The sequence below is a fragment of the Argopecten irradians genome, chromosome 3 (genome assembly GCF_041381155.1).
Source record: "Argopecten irradians isolate NY chromosome 3, Ai_NY, whole genome shotgun sequence".
Taxonomy (NCBI): Eukaryota; Metazoa; Mollusca; class Bivalvia; order Pectinida; family Pectinidae; genus Argopecten; species Argopecten irradians.
Genome location: NC_091136.1, coordinates 25,741,667 through 25,757,940, shown reverse-complemented (window position 1 = coordinate 25,757,940; position 16,274 = coordinate 25,741,667).

Sequence of the window (16,274 nt, the reverse complement as noted above, 5' to 3'; positions counted from 1 at the left end):
GTCAAATATCTGTCCAGACTGATAACTCATCAATAGTTTACACAGACTGAGTTCATTAACTCAGTCACCCCTGAATATCATTTGTTTTTCTTTGAATATGATAAAAAAAAATTAATTATATATGAAATATATGTTACTAAACAAATGATTAAAGGGACAAAAAAAAAAATTGCGTTAACAAACCTCTCTCTATATGTGTTATAAAGACCATACAAATAAAGTTATAGATAAGTGGGCTTTGAACATTTAAAGCTATCCTTTTGGACCCAAAAAATTCTGATGAAGTAGAGGTGGCCATTACACAGACAGAGGTGGTCACTAAATCAGGATTCTCTATTACTAGTTCTGTCTACCTTTATACCTATGAAGTACATCTGTTGCCGGGGTACTTACATTTCTTTTTGTTACAGTGTACTTAAAGATGTTCCTAACATCCCAGCGGAGAGTTATGGCCCGCGTCAGAGAGACAGTGTCAGACTGTCAGTATTTCCTAACCTTAAGTATACAGAGCTATACTATGCTGTTCTGGATATGATTGATATTGTACCAACCATGCAGGTCAAACAGCTAGGTAAGAGGATGTGGTCAGGTTCAACTGTTGATATTGTACCAACCATGCAGGTCAAACAGCTAGGTAAGAGGATGTGGTCAGGTTCAACTGTTGATATTGTACCAACCATGCAGGTCAAACAGCTAGGTAAGAGGATGTGGTCAGGTTCAACTGTTGATATTGTACCAACCATGCAGGTCAAACAGCTAGGTAAGAGGATGTGGTCAGGTTGATATTGTACCAACCATGCAGGTCAAACAGCTAGGTAAGAGGATGTGGTCAGGTTCAGCCGTTGATATTGTACCAACCATGCAGGTCAAACAGCTAGGTAAGAGGATGTGGTCAGGTTCAACCGTTGATATTGTACCAACCATGCAGGTCAAACAGCTAGGTAAGAGGATGTGGTCAGGTTGATATTGTACCAACCATGCAGGTCAAACAGCTAGGTAAAAGGATGTGGTCAGGTTCAGCTGTTGATATTGTACCAACCATGCAGGTCAAACAGCTAGGTAAGAGGATGTGGTCAGGTTCAGCTGTTGATATTGTACCAACCATGCAGGTCAAACAGCTAGGTAAGAGGATGTGGTCAGGTTGCTGTTATATGTACCAACCATGCAGGTCAACAGCTAGGTAAGAGGATTGGTCAGGTTATGATATTGTACCAACCATGCAGGTCAAACAGCTAGGTAAGAGGATGTGGTCAGGTTCAGCTGTTGATATTGTACCAACCATGCAGGTCAAACAGCTAGGTAAGAGGATGTGGTCAGGTTGATATTGTACCAACCATGCAGGTCAAACAGCTAGGTAAGAGGATGTGGTCAGGTTCCACCGTTGATATTGTACCAACCATGCAGGTCAAACAGCTAGGTAAGAGGATGTGGTCAGGTTCCACCGTTGATATTGTACCAACCATGCAGGTCAAACAGCTAGGTAAGAGGATGTGGTCAGGTTCCACCGTTGATATTGTACCAACCATGCAGGTCAAACAGCTAGGTAAGAGGATGTGGTCAGGTTCATCTGTTGATATTGTACCAACCATGCAGGTCAAACAGCTAGGTAAAGGATTGGTCCAACCATGCAGGTCAAACAGCTAGGTAAGAGGATGTGGTCAGGTTCAACCGGTTGATATTGTACCAACCATGCAGGTCAAACAGCTAGGTAAGAGGATGTGGTCAGGTTCACCGTTGATATTGTACCAACCATGCAGGTCAAACAGCTAGGTAAGAGGATGTGGTCAGGTTCAACTGTTGATATTGTACCAACCATGCAGGTCAAACAGCTAGGTAAGAGGATGTGGTCAGGTTCAACTGTTGATATTGTACCAACCATGCAGGTCAAACAGCTAGGTAAGAGGATGTGGTCAGGTTCAAACGTTGATTGTACCAACCATGCAGGTCAAACAGCTAGGTAAGAGGATGTGGTCAGGTTCAACCGTTGATATTGTACCAACCATGCAGGTCAAACAGCTAGGTAAGAGGATGTGGTCAGGTTCAACCGTTGATATTGTACCAACCATGCAGGTCAAACAGCTAGGTAAGAGGATGTGGTCAGGTTCAACTGTTGATATTGTACCAACCATGCAGGTCAAACAGCTAGGTAAGAGGATGTGGTCAGGTTCAACCGTTGACTATTGTACCAACCATACAGGTCAAACAGCTAGGTAAGAGGATGTGGTCAGGTTGAACCTGTTGGTATTGTACCAACCATGCAGGTCAAACAGCTAGGTAAGAGGATGTGGTCAGGTTGATATTGTAACCAACCATGCAGGTCAAACAGCTAGGTAAGAGGATGTGGTCAGGTTCAACCGTTGATATTGTACCAACCATGCAGGTCAAACAGCTAGGTAAGAGGATGTGGTCAGGTTCAACCGTTGATATTGTACCAACCATGCAGGTCAAACAGCTAGGTAAGAGGATGTGGTCAGGTTGATATTGTACCAACCATGCAGGTCAAATGTGGTCAGGTTGATACAGCTAGGTAAGAGGATGTGGTCCAGGTTCAACCGTTGATATTGTACCAACCATGCAGGTCAAACAGCTAGGTAAGAGGATGTGGTCAGGTTGATATTGTACCAACCATGCAGGTCAAACAGCTAGGTAAGAGGATGTGGTCAGGTTCAACCGTTGATATTGTACCAACCATGCAGGTCAAACAGCTAGGTAAGAGGATGTGGTCAGGTTCAACCGTTGATATTGTACCAACCATGCAGGTCAAACAGCTAGGTAAGAGGATGTGGTCAGGTTGATATTGTACCAACCATACAGCTCCAAACAGCTAGGTAAGAGGATGTGGTCAGGTTCCACCCGTTGATTGTACCAACCATGCAGGTCAACACAGACTAGGTAAGAGGGATGTGGTCAGGTTGATATTGTACCAACCATGCAGGTCAAACAGCTAGGTAAGAGGATGTGGTCAGGTTCAACCGTTGATATTGTACCAACCATGCAGGTCAAACAGCTAGGTAAGAGGATGTGGTCAGGTTCAACCGTTGATATTGTACCAACCATGCAGGTCAAACAGCTAGGTAAGAGGATGTGGTCAGGTTCAACCGTTGATATTGTACCAACCATACCATAAGAGGATGTGGTCAGGTCAAACAGCTAGGTAAGAGGATGTGGTCAGGTTGATATTGTACCAACCATGCAGGTCAAACAGCTAGGTAAGAGGATGTGGTCAGGTTGATATTGTACCAACCATGCAGGTCAAACAGCTAGGTAAGAGGATGTGGTCAGGTTCAACCGTTGATATTGTGTACCAACCATGCAGGTCAAACAGCTAGGTAAGAGGATGTGGTCAGGTTGATATTGTACCAACCATGCAGGTCAAACAGCTAGGTAAGAGGATGTGGTCAGGTTGATATTGTACCAACCATGCAGGTCAAACAGCTAGGTAAGAGGATGTGGTCAGGTTGATATTGTACCAACCATGCAGGTCAAACAGCTAGGTAAGAGGATGTGGTCAGGTTCAACCATTGATATTGTACCAACCATGCAGGTCAAACAGCTAGGTAAGAGGATGTGGTCAGGTTCAACCGTTGATATTGTACCAACCATGCAGGTCAAACAGCTAGGTAAGAGGATGTGGTCAGGTTGATATTGTACCAACCATGCAGGTCAAACAGCTAGGTAAGAGGATGTGGTCAGGTTCAACCATTGATATTGTACCAACCATGCAGGTCAAACAGCTAGGTAAGAGGATGTGGTCAGGTTGATATTGTACCAACCATGCAGGTCAAACAGCTAGGTAAGAGGATGTGGTCAGGTTCAACCGTTGATATTGTACCAACCATGCAGGTCAAACAGCTAGGTAAGAGGATGTGGTCAGGTTGATATTGTACCAACCATACAGGTCAAACAGCTAGGTAAGAGGATGTGGTCAGGTTCAACCGTTGATATTGTACCAACCATGCAGGTCAAACAGCTAGGTAAGAGGATGTGGTCAGGTTCAACGTTGATATTGTACCAACCATGCAGGTCAAACAGCTAGGTAAGAGGATGTGGTCAGGTTCAACCGTTGATATTGTACCAACCATGCAGGTCAAACAGCTAGGTAAGAGGATGTGGTCAGGTTGATATTGTTTTGATATTGTACCAACCATGCAGGTCAAACAGCTAGGTAAGAGGATGTGGTCAGGTTCCACCGTTGATATTGTACCAACCATGCAGGTCAAACAGCTAGGTAAGAGGATGTGGTCAGGTTCCACCGTTGATATTGTACCAACCATGCAGGTCAAACAGCTAGGTAAGAGGATGTGGTCAGGTTCAACCGTTGATATTGTACCAACCATGCAGGTCAAACAGCTAGGTAAGAGGATGTGGTCAGGTTGATATTGTACCAACCATGCAGGTCAAACAGCTAGGTAAGAGGATGTGGTCAGGTTCAACCGTTGATACCAACCATGCAGGTCAAACAGCTAGGTAAGAGGATGTGGTCAGGTTGATATTGTACCAACCATGCAGGTCAAACAGCTAGGTAAGAGGATGTGGTCAGGTTCAACTGTTGATATTGTACCAACCATGCAGGTCAAACAGCTAGGTAAGAGGATGTGGTCAGGTTCAACCATTGATATTGTACCAACCATGCAGGTCAAAAACAGCTAGGTAAGAGGATGTGGTCAGGTTCAACCGTTGATATTGTACCAACCATGCAGGTCAAACAGCTAGGTAAGAGGATGTGGTCAGGTTCAGGCCGTTGATATTGTACCAACCATGCAGGTCAAACAGCTAGGTAAGAGGATGTGGTTCAGGTTGATATTGTACCAACCATGCAGGTCAAACAGCTAGGTAAGAGGATGTGGTCAGGTTCAACCGGTTGATATTGTACCAACCATTGCAGGTCAAACAGCTAGGTAAGAGGATGTGGTCAGGTTCCACCGTTGATATTGTACCAACCATGCAGGTCAAACAGCTAGGTAAGAGGATGTGGTCAGGTTCAACTATGATATTGTACCAACCATGCAGGTCAAACAGCTAGGTAAGAGGATGTGGTCAGGTTGGTTGATATGTACCAACCATGCAGGTCAAACAGCTAGGTAAGAGGATGTGGTCAGGTTCCACCGTTGATATTGTACAACCATGCAGGTCAAACAGCTAGGTAAGAGGATTGTGGTCAGGTTCAGACCCGTTTGATATTGTACCAACCATGCAGGTCAAACAGCTAGGTATGAGGATGGTGGTTCAGGTTGATATTGTACCAACCATGCAGGTCAAACAGCTAGGTAAGAGGATGTGGTCAGGTTCAACTGTTGATATTGTACCAACCATGCAGGTCAAACAGCTAGGTAAGAGGATGTGGTCAGGTTCAACTGTTGATATTGTACCAACCATGCAGGTCAAACAGCTAGGTAAGAGGATGTGGTCAGGTTGATATTGTACCAACCATGCAGGTCAAACAGCTAGGTAAGAGGATGTGGTCAGGTTGATATTGTACCAACCATGCAGGTCAAACAGCTAGGTAAGAGGATGTGGTCAGGTTGATATTGTACCAACCATGCAGGTCAAACAGCTAGGTAAGAGGATGTGGTCAGGTTGATATTGTACCAACCATGCAGGTCAAACAGCTAGGTAAGAGGATGTGGTCAGGTTCAGCCGTTGATATTGTACCAACCATGCAGGTCAAACAGCTAGGTAAGAGGATGTGGTCAGGTTCCACCGTTGATATTGTACCAACCATGCAGGTCAAACAGCTAGGTAAGAGGATGTGGTCAGGTTCAGCCGTTGATATTGTACCAACCATGCAGGTCAAACAGCTAGGTAAGAGGATGTGGTCAGGTTGATATTGTACCAACCATGCAGGTCAAACAGCTAGGTAAGAGGATGTGGTCAGGTTCAACCGTTGATATTGTACCAACCATGCAGGTCAAACAGCTAGGTAAGAGGATGTGGTCAGGTTCAGCTGTTGATATTGTACCAACCATGCAGGTCAAACAGCTAGGTAAGAGGATGTGGTCAGTCCACCGTGATATTGTACCAAACCAATGCAGGTCAAACAGCTAGGTAAGAGGATGTGGTCAGGTTCCAACCGTTGATATTGTACCAACCATGCAGGTCAAACAGCTAGGTAAGAGGATGTGGTAAGGTTGATTATTGTACCAACCTTGGTCAAACAGCTGTTGATATTGTACCAACCATGCAGGTCAAACAGCTAGGTAAGAGGATGTGGTCATGGTTGATATTGTACCAACCATGCAGGTCAAACAGCTAGGTAAGAGGATGTGTGGTCAGGTTGATATTGTACCAACCATGCAGGTCAAACAGCTAGGTAAGAGGATGTGGTCAGGTTCAACCGTTGATATTGTACCAACCATGCAGGTCAAACAGCTAGGTAAGAGGATGTGGTCAGGTTGATATTGTACCAACCATGCAGGTCAAACAGCTAGGTAAGAGGATGTGGTCAGGTTGATATTGTACCAACCATACAGGTCAAACAGCTAGGTAAGAGGATGTGGTCAGGTTGATATTGTACCAACCATACAGGTCAAACAGCTAGGTAAGAGGATGTGGTCAGGTTGATATTGTACCAACCATACAGGTCAAACAGCTAGGTAAGAGGATGTGGTCAGGTTGAACCATGCAGTTGAGGATTGTACCAACAATGCAGGTCAAACAGCTAGGTAAGAGGATGTGGTCAGGTTGATATTGTTACCAACCATGCAGGTCAAACAGCTAGGTAAGAGGATGTGGTCAGAGTTGATATTGTACCAACCATGCAGGTCAAACAGCTAGGTAAGAGGATGTGGTCAGGTTGATATTGTACCAACCATGCAGGTCAAACAGCTAGGTAAGAGGATGTGGTCAGGTTCAACCGTTGATATTGTACCAACCATGCAGGTCAAACAGCTAGGTAAGAGGATGTGGTCAGGTTGATATTGTACCAACCATACAGGTCAAACAGCTAGGTAAGAGGATGTGGTCAGGTTGATATTGTACCAACCATGCAGGTCAAACAGCTAGGTAAGAGGATGTGGTCAGGTTGATATTGTACCAACCATGCAGGTCAAACAGCTAGGTAAGAGGATGTGGTCAGGTTCAACCGTTGATATTGTACCAACCATGCAGGTCAAACAGCTAGGTAAGAGGATGTGGTCAGGTTCAACCGTTGATATTGTACCAACCATGCAGGTCAAACAGCTAGGTAAGAGGATGTGGTCAGGTTGATATTGTACCAACCATGCAGGTCAAACAGCTAGGTAAGAGGATTGTGGTCAGGTTGAAAACAGCTACCGTTGAGTTTGTACCAACCATGCAGGTCAAACAGCTAGGTAAGAGGATGTGGTCAGGTTCCAACCGTTGATATTGTACCAACCATGCAGGTCAAACAGCTAGGTAAGAGGATGTGGTCAGGTTCAACCTGTTGATATTGTACCAACCATTGCAGGTCAAACAGCTAGGTAAGAGGATGTGGTCAGGTTGATATTGTACCAACCATGCAGGTCAAACAGCTAGGTAAGAGGATGTGGTCAGGTTGATATTGTACCAACCATGCAGGTCAAACAGCTAGGTAAGAGGATGTGGTCAGGTTCCACCGTTGATATTGTACCAATCATGCAGGTCAAACAGCTAGGTAAGAGGATGTGGTCAGGTTCAACATTGATATTGTACCAACAATACAGGTCAAACAGCTAGGTAAGAGGATGTTGGTCAGGTACCCACCGTTGATATTGTACCAAACCATGCAGGTCAAACAGCTAGGTAAGAGGATGTGGTCAGGTTCCAACCAATGAGGTCAAACAGTTAGGGTATATTGGCAGGTGACCAACCAAACCATGCAGGTCAAACAGCTAGGTAAGAGGATGTGGTCAGGTTCACCGTTTGATATTGTACAATACCATGCAGGTCAAACAGCTAGGTAAGAGGATGTGGTCAGGTTCAACCAGTTGATTATTGTACCAACCATGCTGGTCAAAACAGCTAGGTAAGAGGATGTGGTCAGGTTCCACCGTTGTATATTGTACCAACCATAAATACAGGTCAAACAGCTAGGTAAGAGGATGTGGTCAGGTTCCACCGTTGATATTGTACCAACCATGCAGGTCAAACAGCTAGGTAAGAGGATGTGGTCAGGTTCCACCGTTGATATTGTACCAACCATGCAGGTCAAACAGCTAGGTAAGAGGATGTGGTCAGGTTCAACAGCGTTGATATTGTACCAACCATAGCAGGTCAAAACAGCTAGGTAAGAGGATGTGGTCAGGTTGATATTGTACCAACCCATGCAGGTCAAACAGCTAGGTAAGAGGATGTGGTCAGGTTGATATTGTACCAACCCATACAGGTCAAACAGCAAGGTAAGAGGATGTGGTGGTCATATTGTACCCAACATGCAGGTCAAACAGCTAGGTAAGAGGATGATATTGTACCAACCATGCAGGTCAAACAGCTAGGTAAGAGGATGTGGTCAGGTTGATATTCGTACCAACCATGCAGGTCAAACAGCTAGGTAAGAGGATGTGGTCAGGTTCAACCGTTGTGATATTGTACCAACCATATGCAGGTCAAACAGCTAGGTAAGAGGATGTGGGTCAGGTTGAACAGTTGATATTGTACCAACCATTGCAGGTCAAACAGCTAGGTAAGAGGATGTGGTCAGGTTGATGTGCTGTTACCAACAATGCAGGTCAAACAGCGGGGATGTGAGGTTGATATTGTACCAACAATTGCAGGTCAAACAGCTAGGTAAGAGGATGTGGTCAGGTTGATGTTGTACCCAACCATGCAGGTCAAACAGCTAGGTAAGAGGATGTGGTCAGGTTGATATTGTACCAACCATGCAGGTCAAACAGCTACGGAAAAGAGGATGTGGTGCAGGTGGATATTGTACCAACCTTGCAGGTCAAAACAAGCTAGGTAAGAGGATGTGGTCAGGTTCAACCGTTTGATATTTGTACCAACCATGCAGGTCAAACAGCTAGATAAGAGGAGAATGTGGTCAAGGTACCACCGTTGATCTTGGTACCAAACCATTGCGAGGTCCAAAGCAAGGTTAGAGGAGTCTTCACGGTTCTCACCGTTGATATTGTACCACCATGATTGCAGGTCAAACAGGCTAGTTGCTTTCTCCTTTTCATTGTGGTCAGGTTTGATATTGTTAAACATGTACAACATGGCAGTGTAAATAATAATTATTCAAACAGCTAGGTAAGATGATGTGGTCAGGTTGAATATTGTTGACCAAATAATGCAGGAAAAAGTAGTGATCTTTGATATGTTTAAGTTATCATAATGGTATGTCCGTGATATTGTAGATATTGGTGACTTTACCAGTGGCGTTGTCTGGTACCATTCCTGGGAGCATGATGTGGTCTTCCCTTACAGGTGGCCTCAACACGTTGATATTGTACCAACCAATACAGGTACCATTGACTTACTGTGTAGCTAGGTAAGCCTCTGGATATGGGTAATGTATTTTTAAAAATGTTACTATGATTGTAGCAACCATGTTGGTCAATGGTGCTAGGTAAGGAGTATTTACAATGAAATCACATTAATGTACTACATGTAACACTGTAGAAATATATTACATGACAATAGTTGATAATGTATTTCATTGTTTTGAATAGCTAGGGTTTGATGGCCTGTCTAGAAACCGTCTTATGCTAGCGAGAAAGCAGCGCTTAACACATCATTTTCTCAATGGTTCCTACAAGCACCTCCTCCTTTTCCATAATGGCTGTAAGTACCTAACACCAATGTTTATATACTCTGTTCCCATCCACACTGGTCCTTACAAAATGACACACAGATAATGGCTGTAATATATTTACTAAAATGTTTATACCTTTGAGTATGTTCAAAGGTTATATATTCTAATCTCATGACCGATGAAAACACACAGGATAATGGCTGTTTAAGTACCATCCACCAATGTTATATACTCTGTCTCATCACCATGGTCCTACAAACACACAGATAATGGGATGTAAGTACCATACACCAATGTTATATACTCTGTCTCATCACCCTGGTCCTACAAACACACAGATAATGGCTGTGTAAGTACCTAAACACCTATGTTATATACTCTGTCTACATCACAATGGTCCTACAACACTCAGATAATGGCCTGTACAGTTCCGAACACCAATGTTATATACTCTGTTCATACGTGATGGTCATTACAACACACAGGTATAATGTGACTGTAAGTACCTGTAGACCAATGTTATATACTCTGTCTCATCACAATGCGTACTACTGAACACAGATTTGATGGCTGTCTAGGAACCGGGGGGGCAGGGGGGCAACTGCCCCCGTTACAAGTACGATTGCAGCAAACATGCATCATTCACAATGCTGACTGAAAAATAACAATGTTATTGACAGATAATGGCGAAAGTACCTCTGCACCAATGTTATCGTATACTCTTTCTAGAAATTTTTCACGCCGGCGCATTTCCTGACAAAGGTCCCTACAATTCACACAGATAATGGCTGTAAGTACTCTTAAACACCATCAATGTTATATAATTCTCTGTCTGGGTGTGAGCGGTATCAGACTCGAGTAGGTCCTACAACGACACAATTATAAATGCAGCTGTAAGTTACCACCAACATTTAAACAATGTTATATACTCTGTCTCATTCACAATGGTCCTACAAATTCACACAGATAATGGCTGTAAGTTACCAACACCAATGTTATATACTCTGTTAAAACTCATCACAATGGTCCTACAACACCACAGATAATGGCTGTAAGGTACCTTAACAACCAAAATGTTATATAATTTGGCTCTGCGTCTCATCACCCCACTGTCTATATGGTCCAAGGATTACAAATACACAGATAATGGCTGGAGTAAGTACCGTGGTGGGGGGGGCCGGTGGTGTTTGAGTTTACAAAATATTGAAGACCTTTGCCCCCCCACATTTCCACGCCACTGATAAGGCTTAAGTACCTACACCAATTGTTATACTAACTCTGTCTCATTACAATGGTCCTACAACACACAGATAATGGCTGTAAGTACCTACACCAATGTTATATACTCTGTCTCATTTCACAATGGTCCTACAACACACAGATAATGGCTGTAAGTACCTACATTACAATGTTATATACTCTGTCTCATCTACAATGGTCCTACAACACACAGATAATGGCTGTAAGTACCAACACCAATGTTATATACTCTGTCTCAACACAATGGTCCTACAACACACAGATAATGGCTGTATACCTACACCAATGTTATATACTCTGTCTCATTTACAATGGTCCTACAACAACACAGCTAATGGCTGTAGAGTACCAACATCTATGTTTATATACTCTGTCTCATCACAATGGTCCTACAACACACAAGATAATGGCTGTAAGTACCTACACCAATGTTATATACTCTGTCTCATCACAATGGTCCTACAACACACAGATAATGGCTGTAAGTACCAACACCAATGTTATATACTCTGTCTCATCACAATGGTCCTACAACACACAGATAATGGCTGTAAGTACCAACACCAATGTTATATACTCTGTCTCATCACAATGGTCCTACAACACACAGATAATGGCTGTAAGTACCTACACCAATGTTATATACTCTGTCTCATCACAATGGTCCTACAACACACAGATAATGGCTGTAAGTACCAACACCAATGTTATATACTCTGTCTCATCACAATGGTCCTACAACACACAGATAATGGCTGTAAGTACCAACACCAATGTTATATACTCTGTCTCATCACAATGGTCCTACAACACACAGATAATGGCTGTAAGTACCTACACCAATGTTATATACTCTGTCTCATCACAATGGTCCTACAACACACAGATAATGGCTGTAAGTACCAACACCAATGTTATATACTCTGTCTCATCACAATGGTCCTACAACACACAGATAATGGCTGTAAGTACCTACACCAATGTTATATACTCTGTCTCATCACAATGGTCCTACAACACACAGATAATGGCTGTAAGTACCAACACCAATGTTATATACTCTGTCTCATCACAATGGTCCTACAAACACACAGATAATGGCTGTAAGTACCTACACCAATGTTATATACTCTGTCTCATCACAATGGTCCTACAACACACAGATAATGGCTGTAAGTACCAACACCAATGTTATATACTCTGTCTCATCACAATGGTCCTACAACACACAGATAATGGCTGTAAGTACATCTATGTTTACACTCTGCTCACAATGATATATACTCTGTCTCATCACAATGGTCCTACAACACACAGATAATGGCTGTAAGTACCTACAACCCAATGTTATATACTCTGTCTCATCACAATGGTCCTACAAACACACAGATAATGGCTGTAAGTACCAACACACAAAGTTATATACTCTGTCTCATCACAATGGTCCTACAACACACAGATAATGGCTGTAAGTACCAACACCAATGTTATATACTCTGTCTCATTCACAATGGTCCTACAACACACAGATAATGGCTGTAAGTACCTAACAACCAATGTTATATACTCTGTCTCATCACAAATGGTCCTACAACACACAGATAATGGCTGTAAGTACCACACCAATGTTATATACTCTGTCTCATCACAATGGTCCTACAACACACAGATAATGGCTGTAAGTACCTACACCAATGTTATATACTCTGTCTCATCACAATGGTCCTACAACACACAGATAATGGCTGTAAGTACCTACACCAATGTTATATACTCTGTCACATCATCAATGGTCCCTACAACACACAGATAATGGCTGTAAGTACCTACACCAATGTTATATACTCTGTCTCATCACGATGGTCCTACAACACACAGATAATGGCTGTATCAGTCCCTACAACACACAGATAATGGGCTGTAAGTACCGAACATCAATGTTATATAACTCTGTCTCATCACAATGGTCCTACAACACACACAGATAATGGCTGTAAGTACCTAACACCAATGTTATATACTCTGTCTCATCACAATGGTCCTACAACACACAGATAAATGGCTGTAAGTACCAACACCAATGTTATATACTCTGTCTAATTACATCCTACAACACAACAGATATTGAAGTAAGTACCTACAAACCAATGATTATATACACTGTCTAATTTACAAAGGGTCCGTACCACACACAGATATATGGCTGTAAGTACTCTGTCTCATATGGTCCTACAAGCACACACAGATAATGGCTGTAAGTACCCAACACCAATGTTATATACTCTGTCTCATCACAATGGTCCTACAACACACAGATGTTATATACTGGCTGATCACATACAACACACAGATAATGGCTGTAAAGTACCTACACCAATGTTATATACTCTGTCTCATCACAATGGTCCTACTACACACAGATTAATGGCTGTAAGTACCAACACCAATGTTATATACTCTGTCTCATCACGATGTTGGTACCAACAACACACAAGATAAATGCAGTGTAAGTTATCCTAACACCAATGTTATACTTATACTCTGTCCTCATCACAATGTTCCTACAACACACAGATAATTGTCTGTAGAATTACCACCATCACACTGATATATACTCTGTCTCATCACAATGGTCCTACAACACACAGATACTCTGTCTCATCCAAAATGTGTCCCCTCACAACCTACACAGATAATGGCTTGTAAGTAACTACAACACCAATGTTATATAACTCCTGTCTTCATCACACATGGTCCCTACAAACACACAGATAATGTGCTGTCAGTCTACCAACACGAATTTCATATACTCTGTCCTCATCAAGATGGTCCTACACCACACAGAATAATGGCTGCAAGTAAACACATACACCAATGTTATATAGTTTATCTCAATCACACTGGTCCCTGACAACACGACAGATACTCTGTCTCATCAAAATGGTCCTTCACCACAACAGATTAATGGCTGTGTCAGTGTACCAACATCAAATTTTATAATACTCTGTCTCATCGCGAAGTTCCTACAAACACACAGATAATGGCAGTGAGAGTAACCTACACCAATGTTATCTACTCCCTGTCTCATCACGATGGTTGCCCTACAACACACAGATTAATGGCTGCAAGTTACCAACTACCACTAGTTATATACAGACAACAATTTATAAACTCTGTCTCATCACGAATGGTCCCTCAACAAACACACAAGATTAATTGCTGTAAGTACCTACACCAATGTTTTACTACTCTGTCTCATCATGATGGTACCAACAACACACAGTTTAATGGCAGGTAAGTACCTGGAACATCTATTTTATATGCTCTGTCTCACTCACAGCTAGTAGAATACTGTAAAGGTAAGGTACACCCTCACAGCTAGTACAGAATACTGTAAAGGTAAGGTACACCTTAATGACCTCACAGCTAGTACAGAATACTGTAAAGGTAAGGTACACCTTAATGACCTCACAGCTAGTACAGAATACTGTAAAGGTAAGGTAACACCTTAATGACCTCACAGCTAGTACAGAATACTGTAAAGGTAAGGTACACCTTAATGACCTCACAGCTAGTACAGAATACTGTAAAGGTAAGGTACACCTTAATGACCTCACAGCTAGTACAGAATACTGTAAAGGTAAGGTACACCTTAATGACCTCACAGCTAGTACAGAATACTGTAAAGGTAAGGTACACCTTAATGACCTCACAGCTAGTACAGAATACTGTAAAGGTAAGGTACACCTTAATGACCTCACAGCTAGTACAGAATACTGTAAAGGTAAGGTACACCTTAATGACCTCACAGCTAGTACAGAATACTGTAAAGGTAAGGTACACCTTAATGACCTCACAGCTAGTACAGAATACTGTAAAGGTAAGGTACACCTTAATGACCTCACAGCTAGTACAGAATACTGTAAAGGTAAGGTACACCTTAATGACCTCACAGCTAGTACAGAATACTGTAAAGGTAAGGTACACCTTAATGACCTCACAGCTAGTACAGAATACTGTAAAGGTAAGGTACACCTTAATGACCTCACAGCTAGTACAGAATACTGTAAAGGTAAGGTACACCTTAATGACCTCACAGCTAGTACAGAATACTGTAAAGGTAAGGTACACCTTAATGACCTCACAGCTAGTACAGAATAAAGGGTACACCTTAATGACCTCACAGCTAGTACAGAATACTGTAAAGGTAAGGTACACCTTAATGACCTCACAGCTAGTACAGAATACTGTAAAGGTAAGGTACACCTTAATGACCTCACAGCTAGTACAGAATACTGTAAAGGTAAGGTACACCTTAATGACCTCACAGCTAGTACAGAATACTGTAAAGGTAAGGTACACCTTAATGACCTCACAGCTAGTACAGAATACTGTAAAGGTAAGGTACACCTTAATGACCTCACAGTTAGTACAGAATACTGTAAAGGTAAGGTACACCTTAATGACCTCACAGCTAGTACAGAATACTGTAAAGGTAAGGTACACCTTAATGACCTCACAGCTAGTACAGAATACAGAATACTGTAAAGGTAAGGTACACTTAAATGACCTCACAGCTAGTACAGAATACTGTAAAGGTAAGGTACACCTTAATGACCTCACAGCTAGTACAGAATACTGTAAAGGTAAGGTACACCTTAATGACCTCACAGCTAGTACAGAATACTGTAAAGGTAAGGTACACCTTAATGACCTCACAGCTAGTACAGAATACTGTAAAGGTAAGGTACACCTTAATGACCTCACAGCTAGTACAGAATACTGTAAAGGTAAGGTACACCTTAATGACCTCACAGCTAGTACAGAATACTGTAAAGGTAAGGTACACCTTAATGACCTCACAGCTAGTACAGAATACTGTAAAGGTAAGGTACACCTTAATGACCTCACAGCTAGTACAGAATACTGTAAAGGTAAGGTACACCTTAATGACCTCACAGCTAGTACAGAATACTGTAAAGGTAAGGTACACCTTAATGACCTCACAGCTAGTACAGAATACTGTAAAGGTAAGGTACACCTTAATGACCTACACTCACAGCTAGTACAGAATACTGTAAAGGTAAGGTACACCTTAATGACCTCACAGCTAGTACAGAATACTGTAAAGGTAAGGTACACCTTAATGACCTCACAGCTAGTACAGAATACTGTAAAGGTAAGGTACACCTTAATGACCTCACAGCTAGTACAGAATACTGTAAAGGTAAGGTACACCTTAATGACCTCACAGCTAGTACAGAATACTGTAAAGGTAAGGTACACCTTAATGACCTCACAGCTAGTACAGAATACTGTAAAG